This window comes from Symphalangus syndactylus, chromosome 12 (assembly GCF_028878055.3).
Source record: "Symphalangus syndactylus isolate Jambi chromosome 12, NHGRI_mSymSyn1-v2.1_pri, whole genome shotgun sequence".
Lineage (NCBI taxonomy): Eukaryota > Metazoa > Chordata > Mammalia > Primates > Hylobatidae > Symphalangus > Symphalangus syndactylus.
The window spans coordinates 16,406,393-16,432,416 of NC_072441.2; positions in this window are offsets into that span (position 1 = coordinate 16,406,393).

A 26,024-nucleotide genomic window follows, 5' to 3' on the forward strand; every position below is an offset into this window, starting at 1 on the left:
CTTCTGTGTAGTATTTATTTGAAGATATTCCTTTTTCCACTATTACCCTCTTAGCGCTCCGAATGTCCACTTGCAGTTTCTACAGAAAGAGTGTTTCAGGACTGCTCCTTCAAAAATAAGGCTCAACCCTGTTAGTTGAAAGCAGAGAACAGAAACAAGTTTCAGAGAATGCCTCTTTGTAGTTTTATTTTTCTCAATATAGGCCTCTTAGCGTTCAGAAATCCAATTACAGTTTCTACAGAAAGAGTGTTTCAGAACTGCTCAATCAAAATTAAGGTTCAACTCTGTTAGTTGAATGCACAGAACAGAATGTAGTTTCACAGATTGCTTCTGTGTAGTTTATATTTGAAGATATTCCTTTTTCCACTGTTACCCTCTTAGATCTCCGAATGTCCACTTGCATTTTCTACAGAAAGTGTGCTCAGAACTGCTCTATCAAAAGTATGGTTTAACTCTGTTAGGTGAATGCACAGATCAGAAATAAGTTTCACAGAATTCTTCTGTGTAGTTTATATTTGAAGATATTCCATTTTCCACTATTACCCACTTAGCGCTCTGAATGTCCAGTTGCATTTTCTACAGAAAGAGTGTTTCAGAACTGCTCAATCAAAAGTATGGTTTAACTCTGTTAGCTGAATGCACAGATCAGAAAGAAGTTTCACAGAATGCTGCTGTGTAGTGTTTATATGAAGATATTCTTTTTACCAATATAGGCCTCTTAGCGCTCAGAATGTCCAATTGCAGTTTCTACAGAAAGAGTGTTTCAGAAAGGCTCAATCAAAAGTAAGGTTCAACTATGTTAGTTGAATGCACAGAACAGAAAGAAGTTTCACAGAATGCTTCTGTGTAGTTTATATTGGAATATATTCCTTTTTGCACTACTACCCTCTTAGTACTCCAAATGTCCAGTTGCATTTTCTACAGAAAGAGTGTTCAGAACTGATCAATCAAATGTATGATTTAACTCTGTTAGCTGAGTGCACAGATCAGAAAAAGTTTCACAGAATGCTTCTGTGTAGTTTTTATTTGAAGATATTCTTTTTCCCAATATAGGCCTCTTATCGCTCAGATTGTCCAATTGAATTTTCTACAGAAAGAGTGTTTCAGAATGGCTCTATCATAAGTAAGGTTCAACTCTGTTATTTGAATGCACAGAACAGAAAGTAGTTTCACAGAATGCCTGTCTGTAGTTCTTATTTGATGATATTACTTTTTCCACTATTACCCTCTTAGAGCTCCGAATGTCCACTTGCATTTTCTACAGAAAGTGTGTTCAGAACTGCTCAATCAAAAGTATGGTTTAACTCTGTTAGTTGAATGCACAGATCAGAAAGAAGTTTCACAGAATTCTTCTGTGTAGTTTTTATTTGAACATATTCCTTTTTCCAATATAGGACTCTTAGCGCTCAGAATTACCAATTGCAGTATCTACAGAAAGAGAGTTTCAGAACTGGTCAATCAAAAGTAAGGTTCAATATTGTTAGTTGAATGCAAGGAACAGAAAGAAGTTTTACAGAATGCTTCTGTGTAGTTTATATTTGAAGATACTCCTTTTTCCACTATTACCCTCTTAGCGCTCCGAATCACCACTTGCATTTTCTACAGAAAGAGTGTTTCAGAACGGCTCAATCAAAAGTAAGGTTCAACTCTTTTAGTTGAATGCACAGAACAGAAAGAAGTTTCACAGAATGCTTCTGTTTAGTATTTAGTTGAAGATATTCCTTTTTCGACTATTACCCTCTTAGCGTTCCGCATATCCACTGGCAGTCTCTACACAAAGAGTGTTTCAGAACAGCACCTTCAAAAGTAAGGCTCAACTCTGTTAGTTTAATGCAGAGAACAGAAAGGAGTTTCAGAGAATGCTTCTGTGTAGTTTTTATTTGGGGATATTCCTTTTTCCACTATTACAATCTTAGCGCTCCTAATGTCCACTTGTATTTCCTACAGAAACAGTGTTTAATAACTGCTCAATCAAAAGTGTGGTTTAACTCTGTTAGCTGAATGCACAGATCAGAAATAAGTTTCACAGAATTCTTCTGAGTAGTTTTTATTTGGAGATATTCTTTTTCCCAATATAGGCCACTTAGCGCTCAGAATGTCCAATTGCAGTTTCTACAGAATGAGTGTTTCAGGACGGCTCAATCAAAAGTAAGGTTCAACTCTGTTAGTTGAATGCACAGAACAGAAAGTAGTTTCACAGAATGCCTGTCTGTAGTTCTTATTTGACGATATTACTTTTTCCACTATTACCCTCTTAGAGCTCCGAATGTCCACTTGCATTTTCTACAGAAAGAGTGTTCAGAACTGCTCAATCAAAAGTATGGTTTAACTCTGTTAGTTGAATGCACAGATCAGAAAGAAGTTTCACAGAATTCTTCTGTGTAGTTTTTATTTGAACATATTCCTTTTTCCAATATAGGACTCTTAGCGCTCAGAATTTCCAATTGCAGTATCTACAGAAAGAGAGTTTCAGAACTGGTCAATCAAAAGTAAGGTTCAATATTGTTAGTTGAATGCAAGGAACAGAAAGAAGTTTTACAGAATGCTTCTGTGTAGTTTATATTTGAAGATACTCCTTTTTCCACTATTACCCTCTTAGCACTCCGAATCACCACTTGCATTTTCTACAGAAAGAGTGTTTCAGAACGGCTCAATCAAAAGTAAGGTTCAACTCTTTTAGTTGAATGCACAGAACAGAAAGAAGTTTCACAGAATGCTTCTGTTTAGTATTTAGTTGAAGATATTCCTTTTTCGACTATTACCCTCTTAGCGTTCCGCATATCCACTGGCAGTTTCTACACAAAGAGTGTTTCAGAACAGCACCTTCAAAAGTAAGGCTCAACTCTGTTAGTTTAATGCAGAGAACAGAAAGGAGTTTCAGAGAATGCTTCTGTGTAGTTTTTATTTGGGGATATTCCTTTTTCCACTATTACAATCTTAGCGCTCCTAATGTCCACTTGCATTTCCTACAGAAACAGTGTTTAATAACTGCTCAATCAAAAGTGTGGTTTAACTCTGTTAGCTGAATGCACAGATCAGGAATCAGTTTCACAGAATTCTTCTGAGTAGTTTTTATTTGGAGATATTCTTTTTCCCAATATAGGCCACTTAGCGCTCAGAATGTCCAATTGCAGTTTCTACAGAATGAGTGTTTCAGGACGGCTCAATCAAAAGTAAGGTTCAACTCTGTTAGTTGAATGCACAGAACAGAAAGAAGTTTCACAGAATTCTTCTGTGTAGTTTATATTTGAATATATTCCTTTTTCCAGTATTACCTTCTTAGTGCTCCGAATGTCCACTTGCATTTTCTTCAGAAAGAGTGTTCATAACGGCTCAATCAAAAGTATGGTTTTACTCTGTTAGTTGAATTCACATATCAGAAATAAGTTTCACAGAATGCTTCTGTGTAGTATTTAGCTGAAGATATTCCTTTTTCGACTATTATCCTCTTAGCTCTCCGAATGTCCAATTTCAGTTTCTACACAAAGAGTGTTTCAGAACTGCTCCTTCAAAAGTAAGGCTCAACTCTGTTAGTTGAATGCAGAGAACAGAAAGAAGTTGCAGAGAACAGAAAGAAATTTCACAGAATGCTTCTGTGTACTTTATATTTGAATATATTCCTTTTTCCACTACTACCCTCTTAGCGCTCCAAATGTCCATTTGCATTTTCTACAGAAAGAGTGTTCAGAACTGCTCAATCAAATGTACGGTTTAACTCTGTTAGCTGAATGCACAGATCAGAAAGAAGTTTCACAGAATGATTCTGTGTAGTTTAGATTTGAAGATATTCCTTTCTGTTGTCTGCATTAAAATCAATCAAAAAATTATATTGAAATTGAAATACTGAATTTTATACTAAAGACAAGGCATCCAACTGAAAATGAAATTTTCCAGGTGAAAATTTCCAAATCATAAATATGTAGGGACAAAAAACTTTATTTATAAAGAAAAAGATAATTCTAATTAATTGATGATTCAAAGGTTTACAACTTTAAAAGTAAATATTATCTTTGAAGTAAAGTCCATTTAAATTATTTATGCCGCCAAAATTTTAGTAATTGTATATGTATATCATGTAAACTTTTTCGAGAATGATGGAATTGGAAATGTTAGGGTATTATGCGGAAAAAATCACCTAAAGAAAAAAATTATCTCCTCATGAAGGATTACTTTAGCCACTTTGACAGGTGTAGGTAAAAGAACACTTAATGCACATCAATATGATTAGGAGATGCGCGCTTAGATATACGTTATCATTGAAAAGAGAATTGTATTATCAGGTTTGCAGGGGCCCTTCTTATCCTTCATATTTATGTAACTTTGTCATCTATAGAAAGATTATAGGAATTTTAAAAATAGCTGATAGTTAAGAAACATCACCATAACACTGTGCTGAATGCATAATAAAACATTTCCCTTCTCTCTAAAAGCCTTTTAAAATTATGTACCATAATCAGTATGGCCAGCAGAGGGTCATTTCCATGTTCAAGTTCCTCTGTTTCTCGAGGGTGAGAATCCTTCTATAGTCTTCTGAGGGTGACACTGTAGTGTTTTCTTAGCCTGATTATTTTTATCTATTTTTTCCGATGCTTTCCTTTGTATATTTACATTTTACATATTGAAAGTTATTTTTTCAAATATTTTATATGCAAGTTTACAAAGTACAACGACTGTACATTAAAATAATTTATTTATGCCATATGGAAGATTAAATATAATTTTACAATATCTAATATTGATTGTTTAGTTTCTAATCATTGATACTTGACATGATTTTTCCCAGCATACCTCAAAATATTCTTCAAAATCCTGCGAATTAATTCCTGTAACACTTCTGAGGTGTATTAATAAGCTAGAGATGTAAAGAAGATTTGCAGAGAAAATTAGGTTCCCAAATTAGAAATTTTGTCCCACTATCGACTAGAAACCTCTTGAAATGATCAAAAACAATAATAATGCATGTCATAGAGGAAAACCAATAAGGCTGCTGCAGCATGACTACCTCTGTGACCTCAGACAAGTTACGTGTGGGTCCCTACTTCTGTGACCTCAGACAAGTTACGTGTGGGTCCGCACTTATTTTCTTCATCTCTAATAAATATTCGACAAATCTCATTTTCAAAAGTCTTTTAAGGCCTATCCACCTTTCTTTTTCTGATGGAGTTTTGCTCTCATTGCCCAGGCTGCAGTGCAATGTCATGGTCTCGGCTCACACAACCTCCGACTCCCGGGTTCATGTGATTCTCCTGCCTCCACCTCCTGAGTAGCTGGGATTACAGGTGCGCAACACAACGCCCAGCTAATTTTTTGTATTTTTAGTAGAGATGGGGTTTCACCATGTTGGTCAGGCTGGTCTTGAACTCCCGACCTCAGGTGATCTGCACGCCTCGGCCTCTCAAAGTGCTGGGATTACAGTCATGAGCAACCGCGGCCTGTGAGGGCTTTCTACTTTTAAGATGTCAGGACGTATAGCCTGGGAGGTAAATGGTAGTATATATATACATATATATATGTATATATATATACACACACACACACTGTATATATATACATATATACGGTATATTATACTATATATACATATATACTGAATATTATACTCTATATATACATATCTACTGTATATTATATATATATATATACACATACACACATACACACATACACACATGAGACAGAGAGAAGAGATAGACAATTTCATGTGAAAATATAAACTGTTAACATAATATATTGCTTCTCTGAGGAATATTTAGCATTGTTCTCAACCTTCTCTGCAGAATTTAAGCATTTTTCTCAGAACTCACCAGATAGAATGAGGGAGGGGCCATATGATACGAGCCAGAGATGAAGGGAGAACAATAGAGAGGGTGCTTTGGGAAAAATAGTACAGTAAGGCTAGGGAATACTTCTCTCCAACAAAAAGACCAAGGTCACAGCTGTATCTCTTCAGAAGCCAAACTTTCTTTTAAAATGTCAATTTCCATCTATTTCTTGCTTCACAGACATTCCATTCATTGCTGGATTTCAAATAAAGCCTTTCCATGTGCAACCTTTCTATAGAAAAAGAGAAATATGGGGGACAGTACAGTCTAAGAAGTGATTAAGAATATCTAGTGGACTTTCCCAGACTGTAAATCTTTACATATATCTGAGCCTAATGAGGTGATTTATTGTGCTATAATGCACAGTGAACTATACAGATGCTTCTTTTTGATCATGCTGCAGAATGGAACTAAATACTAAATACCAAATAGCACTCCCATGATTCTTATACATGTCATTCATATGGCATATTTATGCTTTTTTATATAGCAATTCTTATTCTTAGCTCTTAGGCAACTACGGAATCTATTTGTCATTTTAATAGTCATGCTCCATTTGAGTTATGCAAGGTAGAAATTCTAAGTAGAAAATCTTGTTTTTATTGAAAGTTTTTAGTAAACATTTTGGAAAAAGTCTGTTTTTTGATGCTACTTCTGCACGCTTTCTCAACATGATATTACTTGGTATTGTCCTTATTAACCATAGTACACCATATTCTGCAAATGTTAGAGAGGGTTAAAAATCAGTCATGTATAAGTAAAGCTAATGAAATAGAAAGGAAACCATATTTAGGAAATGGAAGGCAGAAGCAAATGTATTAACCGTGAGTTAGAAACGGTTTAGTCTTTGGAATGAAGCAGCAAGAGTTTAAAAATCTGGTTTGTGATTCACTAGCTTTGTGACCTTGGAGAATTACCTCAGATTTCTGAGTATCAGTTTAGTAGGTGATATCAATTGCAACTTCGCAGAAATATCACAAGTATTAAATAAAGGACTTAGTATCTGGGAGAGCATAGAAAATTACTAATAGTTACATTTTTGTTAATATTACCGTTATTATTATCATACGTATAGTATTTTCTTTCACTGACAATGCATTTAGGACATAAGGAGAACTATAGAACAGTGCTTCTCCAACTTAAATGCAGAGCATGAATCACCTGGAGTTTTGTCAAAATGCGAATTCTGACTCAGTAGCCCTGCAAACTAAGGAAATCTTGGTAATGCTGGTGCTGCTAGTTCACCAACAGACCACACGTTTTGCAACAGCTATATAGAATGTCCTGTTTCTTTTTTTAATCACAAAACATGGCAAGCTCTAAAATAAAGCAGAATAACAGATTTAAATGTTAATACTCATGTCCTCAATTTATAATTTCTCCCTCCCTAACAATGGTATAATTCTGATTAAAAATTAGCAAAGAAAAAAATGGAAATTAATCTTCCTATGTTTATTCTTTTAACAAATTCTGTGTGATTACTACTGGGTTACTTGCTGTAGGAAATAGAAAAATTGCTTTGACATAGATCCTCAAGAATCTGTCCCACTACAAGCTTATTTTTGTAGGAAGCTAAAAGATTTATATAAATAACCGTAATTAAAGAGACAAATGAAGAAGTGCAATGAAAGACGTAGGGAAAGTGCTAGAGGAGTTCGGGGTGGAGGAAAATTATCCTCAAATAATATCTATGCGTAACATTATGCTATCTTCCCTAACCAGCGCTTGACCAGATTGTCACAGTGAACTTTGGTCCTTTCTTATATCTTAGTTTTGGTTCCCACATCCTTCTGTTTGGGGAAGTTCTTGTTTTCCTCATGTAATGACAACAACACTTAAACAATGTATACCAGATAAAAGGAACTATATTGCTTGCTTTATTTACATAGTTAATTTAATTTGTACAATGAACTATGAAGTAATCAGCATTATTTCCTTCATTTTACATATGAGAAAATGGAGAATCAGCGACATTGAATCATCTCAAGTTTCTAAAATATCCACTCTCATCAGGCTGTTTACCCTGTTTTTGTCTGTATGCTGCTATAACAAAATGCCACAGATTGAGTAATTCATAAAAAACAGAAATGTATTTCTCACAGTTCTGGGGCTGAGAAGTCCGAAATCAAGGCAGCGGAGATTTGGCAGTTGGTCCCGAGGTGGCACCTTCTTGCTTCGTCTTCACGTGACAAAAGTGGGCAAAAACGGACAATGTGACGACATGGCAGAAGAGACTGAGGAGCCCGGCATTCCTCTAAAGCATCTTTTACGAGGACGTTTATCTCATTCATGAGGGTGGATCCTTCTTCACTTAATCACTTAACCAAAAGCCCCATCTCTTGATGTCATTGTCCTGGGATTTTAGTTTCAACATACAAACTTTGGATGGGCACATAGGTTCAAATCATAGCACCCTCCAAATTATAATGCCTCTCTCATGCCTGTTCTCCTTGAAGTACCCTCTGGTTTTGCTCTCTTCATTCTTGCCATCACAGTTAACCCTTCAGTTCCATTTCTTTAAGTAATCTCTAAATTTGTAAGATGGTTCCATCTTTTTTTTTTGTATATGGCAGTCTCTCAAACATATTTGTCATATGAACTAAGCAGGTAAATATGTAAATGCCAGCTAAATTTTAGTGAATGATATAATGGCCTAAAGTTGTATCTACCCTTCAGCCAAATATATTTACTTTTAGTAGCAATCTCCTGTCATATACAAAGTCACGACTCTAGGGGTAAACATTTTAGCCTGTGGGTAAGATGTAAAGCAGTGGTATGTTATAGTGACAACTCACTGTCATAGCACTGGGACATGCTCCTCTATCTGCTACAAATTGAATCAACAAAATATATATGATTTTGTCAGATTTAAATGTATGCTCCTGTTAGTAAAATAAAAGTATGGGAAAACTTTACGGAGTAGATTTAATAGAAATGTTTTCCTGAGTTATCTGCCTTCTTTATTTTTATGTTATGCTTTAAGTCTATGGTCAATGTATAGAGCTATGATTGATGTGCTTTTCCAATTCCGTTCAGATCAGACAGGTTAATTTTCTTCTTTTAAATCTTCTTGAATTTTGTCTAACACTTTTTGTTCCAATTTCTTACTAGATTATACTCCCTTCCCTAACTGCTTCATGATTACTTATACACAAACAATATTATGATATTGACACATTGAATTCATTTTAGGTGATGATTTTGGTCATAAACATGAGCAGGTTGTGAAGTGTTTCAGCCATCCCAGGGCATGGCTGTCAGTCCCTTGTCTAATGTTTCAAAAAAATCTTGAATTTGTGATGATGCTGTGATGGTCCCTCAGATATTCTTACACACATCTTTGCCCCTTGTTCCCTCTAACTTTCCTCTTCTGATAAAAAAGCAAACACTGCCAAGCTCAAATGGAATTACATTTGGATGCAAGTGTCACTATGCAATGGTTACCAATAAAAGTACACAAGGAATTTTATTATGGTGAATTAAAGGCAAACAGACTTCAGAGAAATGAGCACGAACATGAAAATGGCGCATGGTACGCGGATCTCACTGGAAAGTCATTCTGTACACAATGTTTTCACTAGAAAAATCCATTAGCTTTAGCTAGAAATTGAAATTACTTTGTAGGAAATCAGAATAAAATATGTGAAAACATTATATTCTGTGCAAGATTAATACCACGCCTGGTGTTGAAAGGTTTGTGGTCTTGCTTCGACGATGCTAAAAGGTCAGAAACCACAAAGATGCATATGTGTTGTCGTTTGCACAGTTACTAATTTTTCTCATTATTTCCATAATGCGATGTGCTGTTTCAACAGAGAAACCCTCTGGAGAGTGGCTTGCACTGTTTTCAGGCAGCTCTTTTGCTTTCATGTTTTGGCCTTGGCCAGGGAATTCAGACAGACTTTTCAGTTATTTTCGACAAGAATGTATTCATTTATTGTTTTAAATAATAATAAATAGATTTTAAAATTACTGTACATTACTGCACTTTAAACGCCATGAGGTCAAGGACTCTAAAGTCTGGACATCATTGTATACCCTACATCTTGCACAAGGTTTAGAAAAAATGGCATGGACACCTATTTTTTGAATCAATAAATGAATACATAAAAGAATTCCAAACTCTAGTCCAAGGTTTTAGATTAATAATGTATTAAAATGCGTAAAATTTATAGACAAAACTCTTCTTATTTAGAAGTTTATTCTTTAATTGGAGAGATAAAATATATGCACATAAAAGCTTAAGGAAAAATAATAAGGGTTTTGAAGTACTTACTATGTGAAAAATTTAGCATAAATCTTACATCCATTTATTTAACACATTTTATACGTTGCATTATTTATATATAGTGCTGATTGGTAGAATTCATATGTGAACGGAACTATAAAAATTTTGAGGATAAGCACTAGAAACACAGAATAAATAGAGTGTTAACATGCAAAACACAGAAATACTTCAATTGACTAGGTGAAAGAAAAGATTTCTGGTTCCATGTACACTGATTATTGAGGGATGAGTATGACATTATTATGCCAGAATCAATAAATATTTTAAATAGGGAGAAAACTATAATTATATATCTTTGTGTTCAACAGGAGTAGCAGTACTGATAAAGTAGAAGTTTGTTATACCTTTTTTATAGTCTTTTAAAGTTGTTTATAAATAAAATCTACTCTTAGTTAATTAATGGTTGATGTTCATTGAAGTGTTTTCAAATTTTTGACCTCTGAATTGCCTTGTACATATGGAGAAATAAAGCTTGCCTAGCATAATTTCTTGAGTGGAGAATGAATGATCTGGATAGATTTGTTGACAATATGTCTGTACTTATTTTATTAATTCTTTAATCTTCATGAAGAAAAATATAAAAGTCATATTCTAGTGTTTTATACCATGGAAAAAATGTCTTATCCTTTTCCTAAGGAAAAATACATCATGACACAAAAGTAAAGTTAATTAAATTACTTACTTTATTAATTAACTGTCTATTATTTCTATGGGTTGAAGTAAATTTGATACTCAATGCTATTTAATCTAATTCTAAAAGCTTGAATGAGTAATGATTTTTTCATGTAAGGTTAGTTGAAATAAATTATCACTGATTTTCAGATTTAATATTAATTAGCTATTGCATATTCTTAATGGGATATAAGTGTTTAAAAAGCCCTTTTTGGTTGCGAAAAGACCACGCCCATTGTAGACTTCTTAGAATACATCACATCTGGCCTCCTTTTTAGAGTGGGGAATTCAACTCCTAAGTGGCTGGACATTGATTCTGAACATTTTGAACATTATTTGCCTGTCTTCACTCATACTGGTTGCTGTTCTTTTATAAGTAATCACCATGTTTAGCATGCACTTGAACTATTGTTACTTAGGGTGCTTGACTATTTACAAGTCTCACTAGGATTCTAGGTATTCATTAGTCTCGTGGTGTGTATTTGCTGATGGTCCTATTATCTTTGTTGGTTCAGTTACACAGTACCATCCAAGATGCTGCAACACATTATACACAGGGTATGGGTTGTGGGAGCTACAGATATCAGTTATTATTTAGGCTCAGAAACTTAGAATCTCTGCAAGGTTGGACATGATCCTTAGTCTTGTTTTAAGACCGTCTTGTTTTAAAAGTTAAACCCAAATTCTTAAAATATAGAATAGGGGTGCTAGTAGTGCTCACAGAATTGTAGTAAAGATCAGCTGGGAAAGAAGAGCCTATTAAACAGAGCCTGGTATTTAATAAGTATCAGCTGCCTTCAATTAGGAATCTGTGTTGTCATGATTAGAAGATTGCTGGTTTATTTTACAGATCTGTAAGTATAGCCAAAATATGTCAAAATAACCACCAGAAAGAATCATATACCGTCCCTTGAACATTTCATCCCTAGAATCTAGCCAGATTAGCATCTCTATACTGGCAATACTGTTAACACAGATTGTGCTCAAACCCCTCATTGACTTTTCAGCACCTGTAAATTACTGGAGATTTAGGAAGAAGTCTGGGGTTATGGCTTAGTTAAGCTGAGTGGCCAGAAAGTGTGAGATGCTGGATGCCTCCTCCAGTTCATTTCTCCAGCGGCCGCACCAGGCGTATCCATAGCTCCGCTCCCGGGAGCTCGTCTCCGGCGTGGGGCGTGTGCGCACCCCTGGCCGGGCGGAGCCTGGAGCCTGCTCATTAGCAGCGCGGGCAGCTCGTGCGCCCGCAGGAGGGAGGCGGAAGCACAGCCCTGAGCCGCCAGCAGGAGGAGGGAGCGCGGCGGCTGCAGGCAGGGGAGGGAGAGGAAAGAACGGAGGGACGGTTCCCGGACAGAGCGGGAGGAATCGGGGAGCGGCCAGTCCAGGGGGAGCTGCTCCGCTGCGCTGCGCTCGTTATTCACAGGACGCGGCGGCGCTTCCCGGGGCCGCTTCCCGGTCCCCTGGGTGGAGGCTGCCATCTAAACCTGACTCCAGGTGAGTTCCCCAAAGAGGCGAAGCGAGGGGTCTCGAACCAGAGACTTGGAACTGGCGAGGCTGCTCGGCTCCCCAAGCGCCGCTGCCTTGACATTTCCCGATTCACGGGAGGTTTTGGGGGCGGCTGCACAGGCTGGAGGGGCGGATGGGCGGTTGCGATCCTCAGCCGGCGTGGGGGCGTTCGGGAGGAATTAGCTTCAGTGAACGGGGTTTTAGGAGATGTCCGCAAGGCACGCGCTATGTACGCGTTTCTAGACGAGCTTTTGAGACAGAAATTTGGCTTCCCGGATGCCCGTTTTGGCCTTCTGTCCTTCCTTTTGCTTGCCTCATGCCCAATTTTCCAAGCCGAGGAAAGGACTGGAAGGGCGTGGAAGTAGGAGGTCTGGGCACAGCATTCGGCAAGGCAGCCCTGGTCTCCAAGTTTGGGGGTGGGGGGTGGGACTCTTTTCCTTTCAGCCTAATTTACCAGGGGAAAACCCGCAGAGCACCTTGAGGTGCCTTTGCTCCGCACCCTCCATAAGCTTATTAGAGGGAACTTGAGGCTCGCTAGACAACCTGTGACAGGTGACGGCAATTTAGCTTAAAAGCCATGTTGGTTCACTTCGTCTCCTCTTTATCCTTTGTTGCAAAATTGATACCTTTTTGGATTTCTTTAACAGCACAAAGTTTAAGTGGCCGGCTGACAGGAAATATTTCTTTTGAAAATGCTATGAGAAAAGTGATGAGTTAACGTTGAGAGAAAGGCAACTTTATTTTCTCGGAAGAACTTTGGGGAAAGAGATTGATAGGGAAATTCTGGGCATGAAATTATGGACATTTCCCACAGAACTTCCTTCATTTATTTATTTTTTTACATTTCCTTCATTTTTTTTTTTAATCGTGTGTGTATCAGAGAGACAAAATTCGTTGGAGGTATTAGGACTTTATTTGGTTTAGAAGTTTCTTTCTTACTAATAGCACTAATTTGTGATCTTCATGATTATAAGAATTTACTAAGTGTTTTGCTTTTAGGTGTTTTGGGTCTGTTTTTTAAAAAAATTCAATACTTACTTTGTGGGCCCTGCTGAATACCTCTCAATAAAATCGGTGGGCATACAGTTAGTGACATGACCCCTGTGGATTTAATAGCAGGTAAGTATACAAATGATAAGTTTAGGAAATAAATGTCAGAATCAACATTTAGGTGTGAAATTGAAATATCTTTCAAATATTTACCAAACTCTCTTATAGGATCCAATGTCATTTTATGGTCAAGAGAGCTTAAAGGTTTCTCAGATTGAGATATATGTATCTACTTTGTTAATCCAAATGTAATGTTTTATTTTGTTCTTTAATGACTGTTTGAATTCAACAAATAAAACTTGCATATTTAATGTAAGGTTCTTTCACATATATTACTTCTCCAATTTTTAATATAAATTTAAGGAGAAAAGCAATATTCCATTTTGTAGATGAAGAGACTGTGTCACAGAAGTATTACTTTACCTAGATTTCTGTAATTATTATGTTATAAACTTAGAAATTACATATTATTCTGGAACATATAAAATATATGAATGTTATAAACCATAAGAATTCAGACCTATGCTATTTAACTTCAAGTTTAGTTCTTTACCCAAACAATTGCATGACTACATTGAGACTACTGAAGTAATTATATATGAACACGCTATACGAAAAAATACTTAAAACATTTCTTATTTTTGTCGTTTCTCTTTGATATAAAATATACTATAATTTAATGGAGTTATATTCCATATTTAGATGCTCCTAACTTCCAAATAACACCTAAACTCCTAAAAACTGACCTGTGTCCTTCTTAATAGAAGTGGCTTGACCGGGAGACCCAATTTTTACTAAGAATATTCTTGGGATAATTTATGTCTTATAATCAAGATAAAGACAGGCCACATTTAGTTGTATTTTTAAACCACTTAGTGTGAAGTTGCAACGCAGACATAACTTGCTTTCAGGCTACACTGCCAGCTTTGCAGTGAATAGTCTTTAAGATTCCGTGGAAACATTGGCAGATATAGCTAATGTCTATCTGATGTAGGATTTATGAGAAAAGGAGAGGTAGAAACTGAATGCTCTTATATTTCATATGTGACCACATTCATAAAACTTTATTGATAAGTACTTTGTTGTCTGACACGGGCTGATACAAATAGGCTTCTTCAAGAGTTGAGGAAGAAAACTAAATCCCTATAATACAGCCTTTTTCCTCCTTTTCTTTCTTAAGCGGTAATAGTTGATCCTAGCTTTTGTGTGTCTATGCATGCTCAATACAGTTAGGGGTATAAGGAGAAGTTAAGCAAGAATATTGAATGCTAGCTAGGAAAGTTTTTGGAGTCTCAAATACTTTGGAATGATTTTTCACATTATATACATAAAATTCCTAGTTACATTTGGGAACTAAGTATATTATACACAACTTTGCATCTGATTACAGGATTCCCTGTACATTTATAGCTCAGGTATTCTGGAAAGAGTCAAGATAATTAGTTTTATGGCTCTTGCCCGTGTGACCTGTTTCTTTCTGGTCCTGATATTAAAAGGATGACTTAAATTTTCTGGAATGTCAAAATTTTCTCTTCCCTTGGATCCTACAAAATACTTCAAGCAGTGTATGTGTGATACTCGCTGTCATTCCAACATTTCCAATCCTCCTGAGAATGCTAAACAATGCCCTAGATTTCTTCCTTTGTAATTCTTTCAGATAGAGGGTTAGCTGAGTTAGGAAGAAAGGAGAGAGGGAGAGAAGAAGAGAGATGACATTTTATCCCTCAGGAAAGAACAAGACCAATTGTATTCCTAATTTAGAAATATTATTCTACAAACATTCCTGAACAAGAGGGCTTTGCATATACATTAAAGCAGAATACCTAGTCAACTTCTAGTTATGCCATGTAGTGAAATGGAAGTAAGATGAGCAGGCCGAGATCATTTTTGTTGGAGAACTGAGACCACATGAAATAGGTAACAGAGTTACCCCAACTGGGGGGCAAGAGGACTTGAAAGTTTCCTCCATAAATTTGCAGTTAGTACAGGGCTGCTCCAGTGATCAGAGTCATGAATGCCCTAGAGTGTCTGTATAACCCTGTACACAGGCTGAGACAGCTCTAACGGCCCAGAAAAGCCTCTGGACAGAATCACTGCACCCTTGGACATTGTCCGACCGCATGTATGAGAATAGTGAGTGCTGAGGAGTTGTGGGTAGCTCGGTACAACTCTTGCTAAAGGAGTGTCATCAACATTCATTGCTGAAAGTGAATTTTTTCATTCACATATGTGATGCCTATTAGGTCATGATTTCTTGGATACCAATTTGTACAAGATATGAATTAATTTTTGAACATCCTTTCTTAAAAGTACCATGTTCATATAGTTGCTCATTTTAATATGAGTAGTTCAGATGGGACATAATAGAGTAAGGAAATGATTGAACATCCTAAGATCTAGTGTATATACCTTTGTTCATGATGAGATTCATCCCCTGTCCCCCTTTGTAGTGACACTGATGGCATAAGGAGTATTAGATGAAATTTAATGCAGAAAACAATGGGATATATGAATGGTAGATATGGTTGACAACCACCATTTTCACTGAAGTTGTTTCAAAGCAAAGAAATTTGGGATAAATTCATTTTATTTGCTCCTGAAGGGTAATTAGGAATAAGTAGGAATTGTGAAGAGGCTGTAGTGTTGACATTAAGAGAAGTTTTTGATTCTTAAAATAGGATATATTACACAAGAGTGAACAAACAGAAGATACTGAACAAATATTCTGTCATAAGTAAGTGATGGATTATTCGGACTTGTTGAACTATGTTTTTAAATGTATTATTTAAATATTTAAATATTATTAAAACCTTAAATAATATTTAAATATTATAAAAGTTGTAGAAAATTATGTTTTCAATACAAATATACACTTATAAGCTATATTGTAGATATGGGAGTAAACAATGCAATTTTTTTTAACTGAGTGAAAAATTTAGTTTTTTAAAATTCCAAATGGAGCTAACAGCTTAGTGTGATACATATTTTGAATTTCAAAATTTGTAACCAAATAGGACAAATGTGTTGAACTGTACTTTTCTTGAAGAACCGTGATAAGAATGAGCGGTGAAAAAATTACAGCATACTTACCAGGGATCAAATACTTGCTTAGGGTTAATAAGAAAAATCTCAGCAAACGCTAGAAATGAGGTACACGATCTATCAGAGACCCATGATTAAAGTGGTATCTTGTTAGGTATATGAGCTTGAAAAGAAACGGCATAGCTTCACTTTACCCCAGTTGCTTCTTTTGTAAAACGGGGAGACTAAGAGTGTGGTAACTCAAAATCCTTTGTTAATGATTTTCTTCTTAGAACAGTGCCAGGTCCAATTAGGATTAGATTGCTATTTTTATTATTGATATTTGCCCTAGTTCTGCCTTTTATTGACTGTGTGACATTGGTGAAGATCCCTTTCTGAAGCTTTGTTTCTTACCTACAAGCTGGGAATAGAATACCTGCTATGAAGAGTGGTTGTTAGTACATTAGAAAGGCTGGATATTTGTTTATATAAGGGGCTCAGCGCATGGTAGAAATTTGATAGCATTTTTTGCTTGCCCTCCCATGTATTACTGTGAAGACATCCCACATATTATGTCCAAGTTTTTATTTTCCCCTCAAATGCAATGTCAAGCACAAAACATTCCCATCTCCCAATTCTCTTCTGATGTTCTACAACCATTAAAGTATAGAAAACTAGAATGAGTGTTTTTATAACTTTTGCTGTACTTAAGCATGTGGAGAGAAGAGCGCTAGATCACAGGACACACTTTGATAGGAAAAGGGAAATATTTACACTGCAAACAACTTTCTCCTCATGCTTAACAGTTTTATGCTGTCATTCTGTCAGCACCAAGTGAGATTTTTCTATTTAAATAGTTTTCTATTTGTGGTATGATAATTCATGTATGGACTTCATGTAACTAACATAAATATAATGGATGGTTGAGAAGTGGTTTATTTTTACCAAGAGGAAAAAATGTGTACACGATTTTTTAAAATATTGCTTTGAAAATATTTAAAATTAATTTTGATTCAGTTGGTGGAAGATAGCGTCACAAACTCACTGCTAGTGGTATTCTTGAGAAGTTATGTTTGAATTTTCTAGGTATTGTCCCCAGACTGCCTTAAAAGAATTTAATTTTAGATGTAAATTTTCTGCTTAACATGGAAGATTTTCCCTGAAAATATTAGCTTCATCAGATACATAGTTGCTTAGGGGTAGCTGCATGGAATTATGGGAAGAGTGAAATAGAAAAAAATTTTCATGTCTAAGTTATACATACTGGTGTAATCATATTGATTGGATGATAATGATAATTACAGCAATAATGTGATTGAAAGGGTAAGCAAGTAACATATACTACAGTTACTAATATAATCCTGTGATTGAGTTTACCACTTCGTTTCTCTTTCCTGGAAACCCTTAAGTTTGTCACTATTGCACTTTATTTCCTTTGCTTATTGTAGTGGTGTATTAGTTGTATTACTGCTGCTATAACAAATTACGACACATTTACATAACTTAACACATATTTATTGTCTTGCAGTTTCAAAGGTCAGAAGTCCAAAATCACTTTAATTAGGCTAAGTCAATGTGTCTGCAGTGTGGGTTCCTTCTCGAGGTGCTGAGGGGAGAATCCATTCTCTTGCATTTTCTGCTTCTGGTGGCACCTGTCTTCATTGTCTTTTCCCCATTCCTCCATTTTCAAGGTGCGTTGCTTTTATTTCTGTTTCTGTCTCCGCGCTGTCTCCTCCTTTAACTTTGAGTCCTTCTCTCCACTTCATCTAAGGACTCCTGTGATTACTTTGGACTCACGTGGATGATCTGGGATAATCACCTTGTCTCCAGATCCTTAAATGAATCGTATCTACAAGTCCTTTGGCTGTGTAAGGCAGCACATTCCCAGGGCCGGGAGATTAGGTGAAGAACATCTTTTGGGACTATTATGCAGCCTATCACAAGTGGTAATATCACTTTTATGCCTTGAGACCCTGAAATTAATGTACTTGCTTACGCATGGAAAAACAATGTATCTGTGGGGGTAACAGTTTATTTTTGAACCATTAGAAGGTATTGATGGGGAAGTTTTCATCTGACAACAGATACTGATAAATTAAATACCCTTAGATTTGTCAAAACTAGCTTTAGTAAAATATAAGTAAAAGTATTTGCACTGCTAGGGTCAAAAATATTAATTAAACCCATTATTTATCAAGGCCAAGTCCTGGATTAGTTAGGTTTAAATTAACCTAGAACATTATCTTCCATAGTGCTTAATTGTGAAGCTTAGTTCTTGTTGACAAAAGCTCATCCATATAAGAAAGCATCGAAAGGTTGGTGTTTTTTTAACCTTTGCAGAATATAACTTTTCAAAGGGATGTTAGACAGTAGTTCCATCACAATTGATGCAGTTCACAGACATTCTTTGTGAATATTTTATCTCATGAGTTATATCTATGACACTAATCATAGACTTCTAGAAGAAATTTAGCAATGGTCATGTCAGCCTTTCAAATCTTTCTGTAACCTAGAAGAGGATCATTGCATAAGATAGATTCATTTTCCCCTTTATTCCATTGTTGCCAGAGAGAACTTGAAATGCCCTGTTCAAATTAATTTAATGCAAATGAATTCTTGCTGCCTCACAAGTAGTTTGTCCTTCATTTTTCTTAAAATTATATTGAAAATGGATGTGACCTGCTTTACTGGTTGTTGTGCAGGAAGCGTTGTCCTTCCTGAAAGCTCCCTCCGTTGTCAAAATGAAGCCATTAAGAGTAAAGTAAATTATATTATCTGATCATAGTATCACAATTGACCTTAAAACAATAAATTTTATAATCAGTGCAAATTGCTGAATAGTGTTTGCAGTTGTAGAAATTTCAAAGGAAACCCTGGTTGAGATACAAAGCTGCTATAATCATTTTTAAAATCTTTGTTTTTCTTTTACTTTGGAACAGTAGTGCAGTAAGTACTTTTGCCTTATTGTTCTCTCTGCCTTCCAGAAACCCTCATTCAAATATTCTAAGTTTTTAAGTCTTTTTCATTTCTTTTAATATTGTAACATTTAACAATGTCAAAGAAAGTATAATTTTTCTGGAAATCAAGCTAAAAATAAAGAGAAGCCGATGTAAATGAACATCAAATTAACAAGATTGATTAGGAAAAGTAATTTTTGAAAAGGGCCCAAAATCCCTTTGCACATAAATGCAAAAGAATTTAGTGAAAGAAGGTGAAACTGGAGTAAAGAACTCTACGGATGCGTAAGTAACTCTTAATAAGAATGAGTAACGTACATGCGTATCTTTAGCTCCCAGTTTCAGAGATACAGTAGTTGTACAACAAATGGTCCTTTCCTGCTCTTAAGGAAGCCTCTCCTCCTCCAGCCATGCCATTCCTCAGAGCAAGCTCTTCCACTGAGTTTTCAGCAACCATAAGTAAGAAGGATGGTACGATAGGCTGCGTGTACATATGGCCCTCATTAGCAGGCCAACTGTTCCTTTTGCCCACCCACATCACTGGGGACATATGGCGTTACTTTGACTGTTGAAACAAGTGTGTGTGGACATATCTTGGTATGAGTAAAAGACTGTTGATTGTCTTTCTCTTGTCGCTCGTGCAACCGTCTCCTTGTGGAGATCGTATTATCCATAACACTAGATTTGAGGATGATAAATGACGTTGTCATTATTAACTGAATTTGCCTCTCTAGTTTGATCACAAAACCAGCGAATGTTTGCTTATGGAACATGTAAAGCTTATAGAAGACGGAAAGCTTACAGAAAGAAATGATGGCTTTTCTAAGCATAAGAGTCAGGTCTTTTTCAATCAAAAACTAACTCATTCAAAAATTCAAGAGTTCTGTAAAACCAGAACAGCAGAGGTTTCAGAAATGCTATTGAGATCATTTATTATAAAATAGCCATTAATGAAATGTAATAGTGAGTCTGTTGTTGTGACTATGTGGAGAAATGAATGAGAAAATATAAGATAGGCTGGAATGAAGAGAGTCATCGGATCCCAACATAATTCATTTTGTATAGTTCACAGTATTGTAGCTTTAAAAAAATTATGAATTTTTTCAGTACTGTGAATTCTGAATTTGCAATATGAGGCTTTTCAATCCTTGCAACAAGTGTGTATTTTTCAGTGGTTCTAGAATTATCGGGGCTTTCGAGCTGCTTCTGATAAGAAGGCAAGGCTAGAGGACTCGTGTTGAGGTGGCATTTGCACAGGACTTTAGATAACATACATCGATGATGTAGAGAGAAGAGCGGGTGATGTTGCTGTGGATTATAGTGGAAAGGCACCTTTTGCTCCCTCTGCTGACCTATTTGTGTATTCAGCTGTGTAGCATATTTCTTGTATAATTACATAGTAATTTCACACACTACATTAAGAAAATCTGAACAATTTTTACTAAACTCATGTTTTCTAAATATTAAGTAAATAAAACCAATATTTGGCTAGGTAACATTTATAAAAACAGGATTTCTAGATAGATGATGATAAATTTTCATCTATATCTATAGAGCTGATAAATTTTCAAAACCCTTTGAATATCACTTGTACTACAAAGTCTCGTTTCAGTTTCAGTGCCATGGCACATTGATTAATCACCACTAAAGCGGTACATGAAATATTTGGCAATATAGGTATTTGGTAATGGTGATTGATGCACAGAATACGGCACCGTTATTATGCACTGGCCTTGAGAACTTTAGTTTTCATCTTCGATCACCTGATAGAGAACAAACTAACAGCTTTTTTCTTTCACCTTGCTGGAGAATAAACTAACAACTTCAAATTATCTGATCCATCCAAAAACTTATTTCCGTGAAACTCACTGATTTATTTATTATTTCGTGGGGATCACTATTATTTGCTGTAGTAAAATATCAAATGATCGATGTTTTATACCAACATGGCAGCTCACATGGTAGGCAACAGAATGAAAACAAACAGGTTTACTACCAAGAATTATACTATATTGCTTTTATTGACAGAAAAAGCATACAGATAATTTTATTCAGAGATTTTATGTGAATTATTTTGATAAGTGTACACATATATTTATAACTGACCTTTCTTTGTCAAGTGTGTGCCCACACACGTATTCATACTAAATCAATCTTAGAGATCTTATCCAAAGATTGAATTTCTTAAAGTGACTGTTCCAAATATGTATAATTTATGGCAAAAAAGTCACAAAATGGCAATACAAGGAGGCATAAAAGTGAAGATAAAGGGGGAGATGATGGTTAAAAACACCTGTAAATGAATAATTGATTTTGATTTAAATTCTTTTTAGTTCTTAGCTGATGAAATGAATATAAATGAAATTATTATGCAAAACACCTCTATTTGTTGTATATGCATGTACATATATGTGTTACAAATACAAAACTGATAGGATATTATTTAACATATATTCACACTCATAATGTGCATATATGTACATAATGAAAATGAGTGCTTGTTTTATATGTATGTATACACACACATACACATATTGCATACTTTCATTTTTTAAAATTTTACTTTAAGTTCTGGGATACATGTGCTGAACATGCAGGTTTGTTACATAGGTATACTTGTGCCATGGTAATTTGCTGCACCCATCAACCCGTCATCTAGGTTTTAAGCTCCACATGCATTAGCTATTTGTCCTAATGCTCTCCCTCCCCTTTCCCCACACCCACCTACAGACCCCAGTGTGTGATGTTCCTCTCCCTGTGTCAACATGTTCTCATTGTTCAGCACCCACTTATGAGTGAGAACATGCAGTGTTTGGTTTTCTGTTCCTGTGTTAGTTTGCTGAGGATGATGGTTTCCAGCTTCATCCATATCCCTGCAAAGGACGTGAACTCATCCTTTTTTATGGCTGTGTAGTATTCCATGGTGAATATGTGCCACATTTTCTTCATCCAGTCTATCATTGATGGGCATTATGTTGGTTCCAAGTCTTTGCTATTGTAAATAGTCCCATGATAAACATATATGTACATGTGTCTTTAGAGTAGAATGATGTATAATCCTTTGGTATATACCCAGTAATGGGATTGCTGGGTCAAATGGTATTTCTGGTTTTATATCCTTGAGGAATCACCACATTGTATTCCACAATGGTTGAACTATTTTACAAGCCCACCAACAGTGTAAAAGTGTTCCTATTTCTCTGCATCTTCTCCAGCATCTGTTTCCAGAATTTTTAATGATCACCATTCTAACTGGTGTGAGATGGTATGTCATTGTGGTTTTGATTTGCATTTCTCTAATGAACAGTGATAATGAGCTTTTTTCATATGTTTATTGGCCACATACATATCTTCTTTTGAGGAGTGTCTGTTCATATCCTTTGCCCACTTTTTGATGGGGTTGTTTGTTTTTTTTTTCTTGTAAATTTGTTTAAGTTCCTTCTAGATTCTGGATATTAGACCTTTGTCAGATGGATAGATTGCAAAAATTTTCTCATATTTTGTAGGTTGCCTGTTCACTCTTGTGATAGTTTATTTTACTGAGCAGAAGCTCTTTAGTTTGATTAGATTCCATCTGTCAATTTTGGCTGTTGTTTCAAGTGCTGTTGGTGATTTAGTCATGAAGTCTTTGCCCACACCTATGTCCTGAATCATATTGCCTAGGTTTTCTTCTAGGGTTTTTATAGTTTTAGGTTTTACATTTATGTTTTTAATCCACCTTGAGTTAATTCTTTTATAAGGTATAATGAAGGGGTCTAGTTTCTCTTTTCTGCATATGGCTACCCAGTTTTCCCAGCGCCATTTATTACATAGGGAATCCTTTCCCCATTGCTTGCTTTTGTCAGGTTTGTTGAAGATCAGATTGTTGTAGATGTGTGGTGTTATTTCTGAGGCCTCTATTCTGTTTCATTGGTCTATATATCTGTTTTGGTATTAGCACCATGCTGTTTTGGTTACTTTAGCTTTGTAATATAGTTTGAAGTCAGGCAGCGTCATGCCTCCAGCTTTGTTCTTTTTGCTTAGGTTAGCCTTGGCTCCACAGGCTCTTTTTTGCTTCCATATGAAATTTAACATAGTTTTTTTCTAGTTCTGTGAAGAAAGTCAATGGTAGCTTGATGGGAATAGCATTGAATCTATAAATTACTTTGGGCAATATGGCCATTTTCATGATATTGAGTCTTCCTATCCATAAGGATGGAGTGTTTCTCTATATGTTTGTGTCCTGTCATTTCCTTGAGCTCTGGTTTGTAGTTTTCTTTGAAGAGGTCCTTCACATCCCTTGTAGGTTGTATTCCTAGGTATTTTGTTTTCTTTATAGCAATTGTGAATGGGAGTTTACTAATGATTTGGCTCTCTGCTTGTCTGTTATTGGTATATAAGAATGATTGTGATTTTTGCACATGAATTTTATATCCTGAGACTTTGCCAAAGTTGCTTATCAGGTTAAGGAATTTTTGGGCTGAGGTGGTGGCGTTTTGTAAATATACAATCATGTCATCTGCAGACAGAGACAATTTGATTTCCTCTCTTCCTATTTGCATGCTTTTATTTCTTTCTCTTACTCGATTGCCCTGGCCAGAACTTCCAATACTATCTTGATAAGAGTGGGGAGAGAGGGCATCCTACTCTTGGGCCAGTTTTCAAAGGTAATGCTTCCAGCTTTTGGCCATTTAGCATGATATTAGCTATGCATTTGTCATAAATAGCTCTTATTTTTGTGAGATATGTTCCATCAATACCTAGTTTATTGAGAGTTTTTAGTATGAGGGGTGTTGAATTTTATTGAAGGCCTTTTCTGCATCTATTGAGATAATCATGTGGTTTTTGTCATTGGTTCTGTTTATGTGATGGATTATGTTTATTGATTTGCATATGTTGAACCAGCCTTGCATGCCAGGCATGAAGCCAACTTGATCGTGGTGGATAAGTTTTTGATGTGCTGCTGGATTCTCTTGCCGGTATTTTATTCAGGATTTTCGCATCGATGTTCATCAGTGATATTGGCCTGAAATTTTCTTTTTCTATTGGGTCTCTGCCAGGTTTTGGAATCAGAGTGATGCTGGCCTCATAAAATGATTTAGGGAGGAGTCTTTCTTTTTCTATTGTTCAGAATAGTTTCAGAAGGAATGGTACCAGCTCCTCTTTGTACCTCTGGTAGAACTCGGCTGTGAAGACATCTGGTCCTGGGCTTTTTTTGGTTGGTAGGCTAGTAATTACTGAGTCAATTTCAGAACTTGTTATTGGTCTATTCAGGGATTTGACTTCTTCCTGCTTTAGTCTTGGGAGGGTGTATGTGTCCAGGACTTTATCCATTTCTTCTAGATTTTCTAGTTTATTTGTGTAGAGGTGTTTACAGTATTCTCTAATAATAGTTTGTATTTCTGTGGGATCAGTGGTGATATCCCCTTTATCGTTTTTTAATGTGTCTATTTGATCTTTCTCTCTTTTCTTCCTTGTTAGTCTGGCTACCGGTCTATCTATTTTGTTAATCTTTTCAAAAAACCCACTCCTAGATTCATTGATTTTTTTTTGAAGGTTTTTTTGTGTTTCTCTCCCATTCGGTTCTGCTGTGATCTTAGTTATTTCTTGTTTTATACTAGGTTTTTAATGTGTTTTCCATTGCTTCTTTTGATTGTGATGTTAGGGTGTCTATTTTAGATCTTTCCCACTTTCTAATGTGGACATTTAATGCTGTAAATTTCCCTCTAAACACTGTTTTAACTGTATCCCAGAAATTCTGATATGTTGTGTCTTTGTTCTCATTGGTTTCAAAGAACTTATTTATTTCTGCCTTAATTTTGCTATTTACCCAGTAGTCATTCATAAGCAGGTTGTTCAGTTTCCACGTAGTTGTGCAGTTTTGAGTGAGCTTCTTAATTCTGAGTTCTAATTTGATTACACTGTGGTGTGAGAGATTGTTTGTTATGATTTTCATTCTTTTGCATTTGCTGAGGAGTGTTTTACTTCCAATTATGTGGTTGATTTCAGAATAAGTGCTATGTGGTGCTGAGAAGAATGTATATTCTGTTGATTTGGAGTGGAGGGTTCTGTAGGTATCTATTAGGTCCACTTGGACCAGAGCTGAGTTCAAGTCTGAATATCCTTGTTAATTTCCTTTCTTGTTGATCTGTCTAATATTGATAGTGGGTTGTTAAAGTTTCCCACTATTATTGTGTGGGAGTCTAAGTCTCCTTGTAGGTCTCTAGGAACTCGTTTTATGAATCCTGGTGCTCCTGTATTTGGCATATATATATATTTAGGATACTCAGCTCTTCTTGTTGCATTGATCCCTTTACTACTATGTAATGCCCTTCTTTGTCCTTTTTTATCCTTGTTGGTTTAAAGTCTGTTTTATTAGAGACTAGGATTGCAACTCCTGCTTTTTTTTTCTTTCTTTCCATTTGCTTGGTAAATATTCCTCCATCCCTTTATTTTGAGCCTATGTGTGTCCTTGCAAGTGAGATGTGTCTCCTGAATACAGCACACCTGTGGGTATTGACTCTTTATCCAATTTGCCAGTGTATGTCTTTTAATTGGGGCATTTAGCTCATTTATATTTACCGTTAATATTGTTATGTGTGAATTTGGTCCTGTCATCATGATGTTAGCTGGTTATTCTGCACATTAGTTGAAGCAGTTTCTTCCTAGTTTCATTGGTTTATATATTTTGGTGTGTTTTTGCAGTGGCTGGTACTGGTTTTTCCTTTCCAT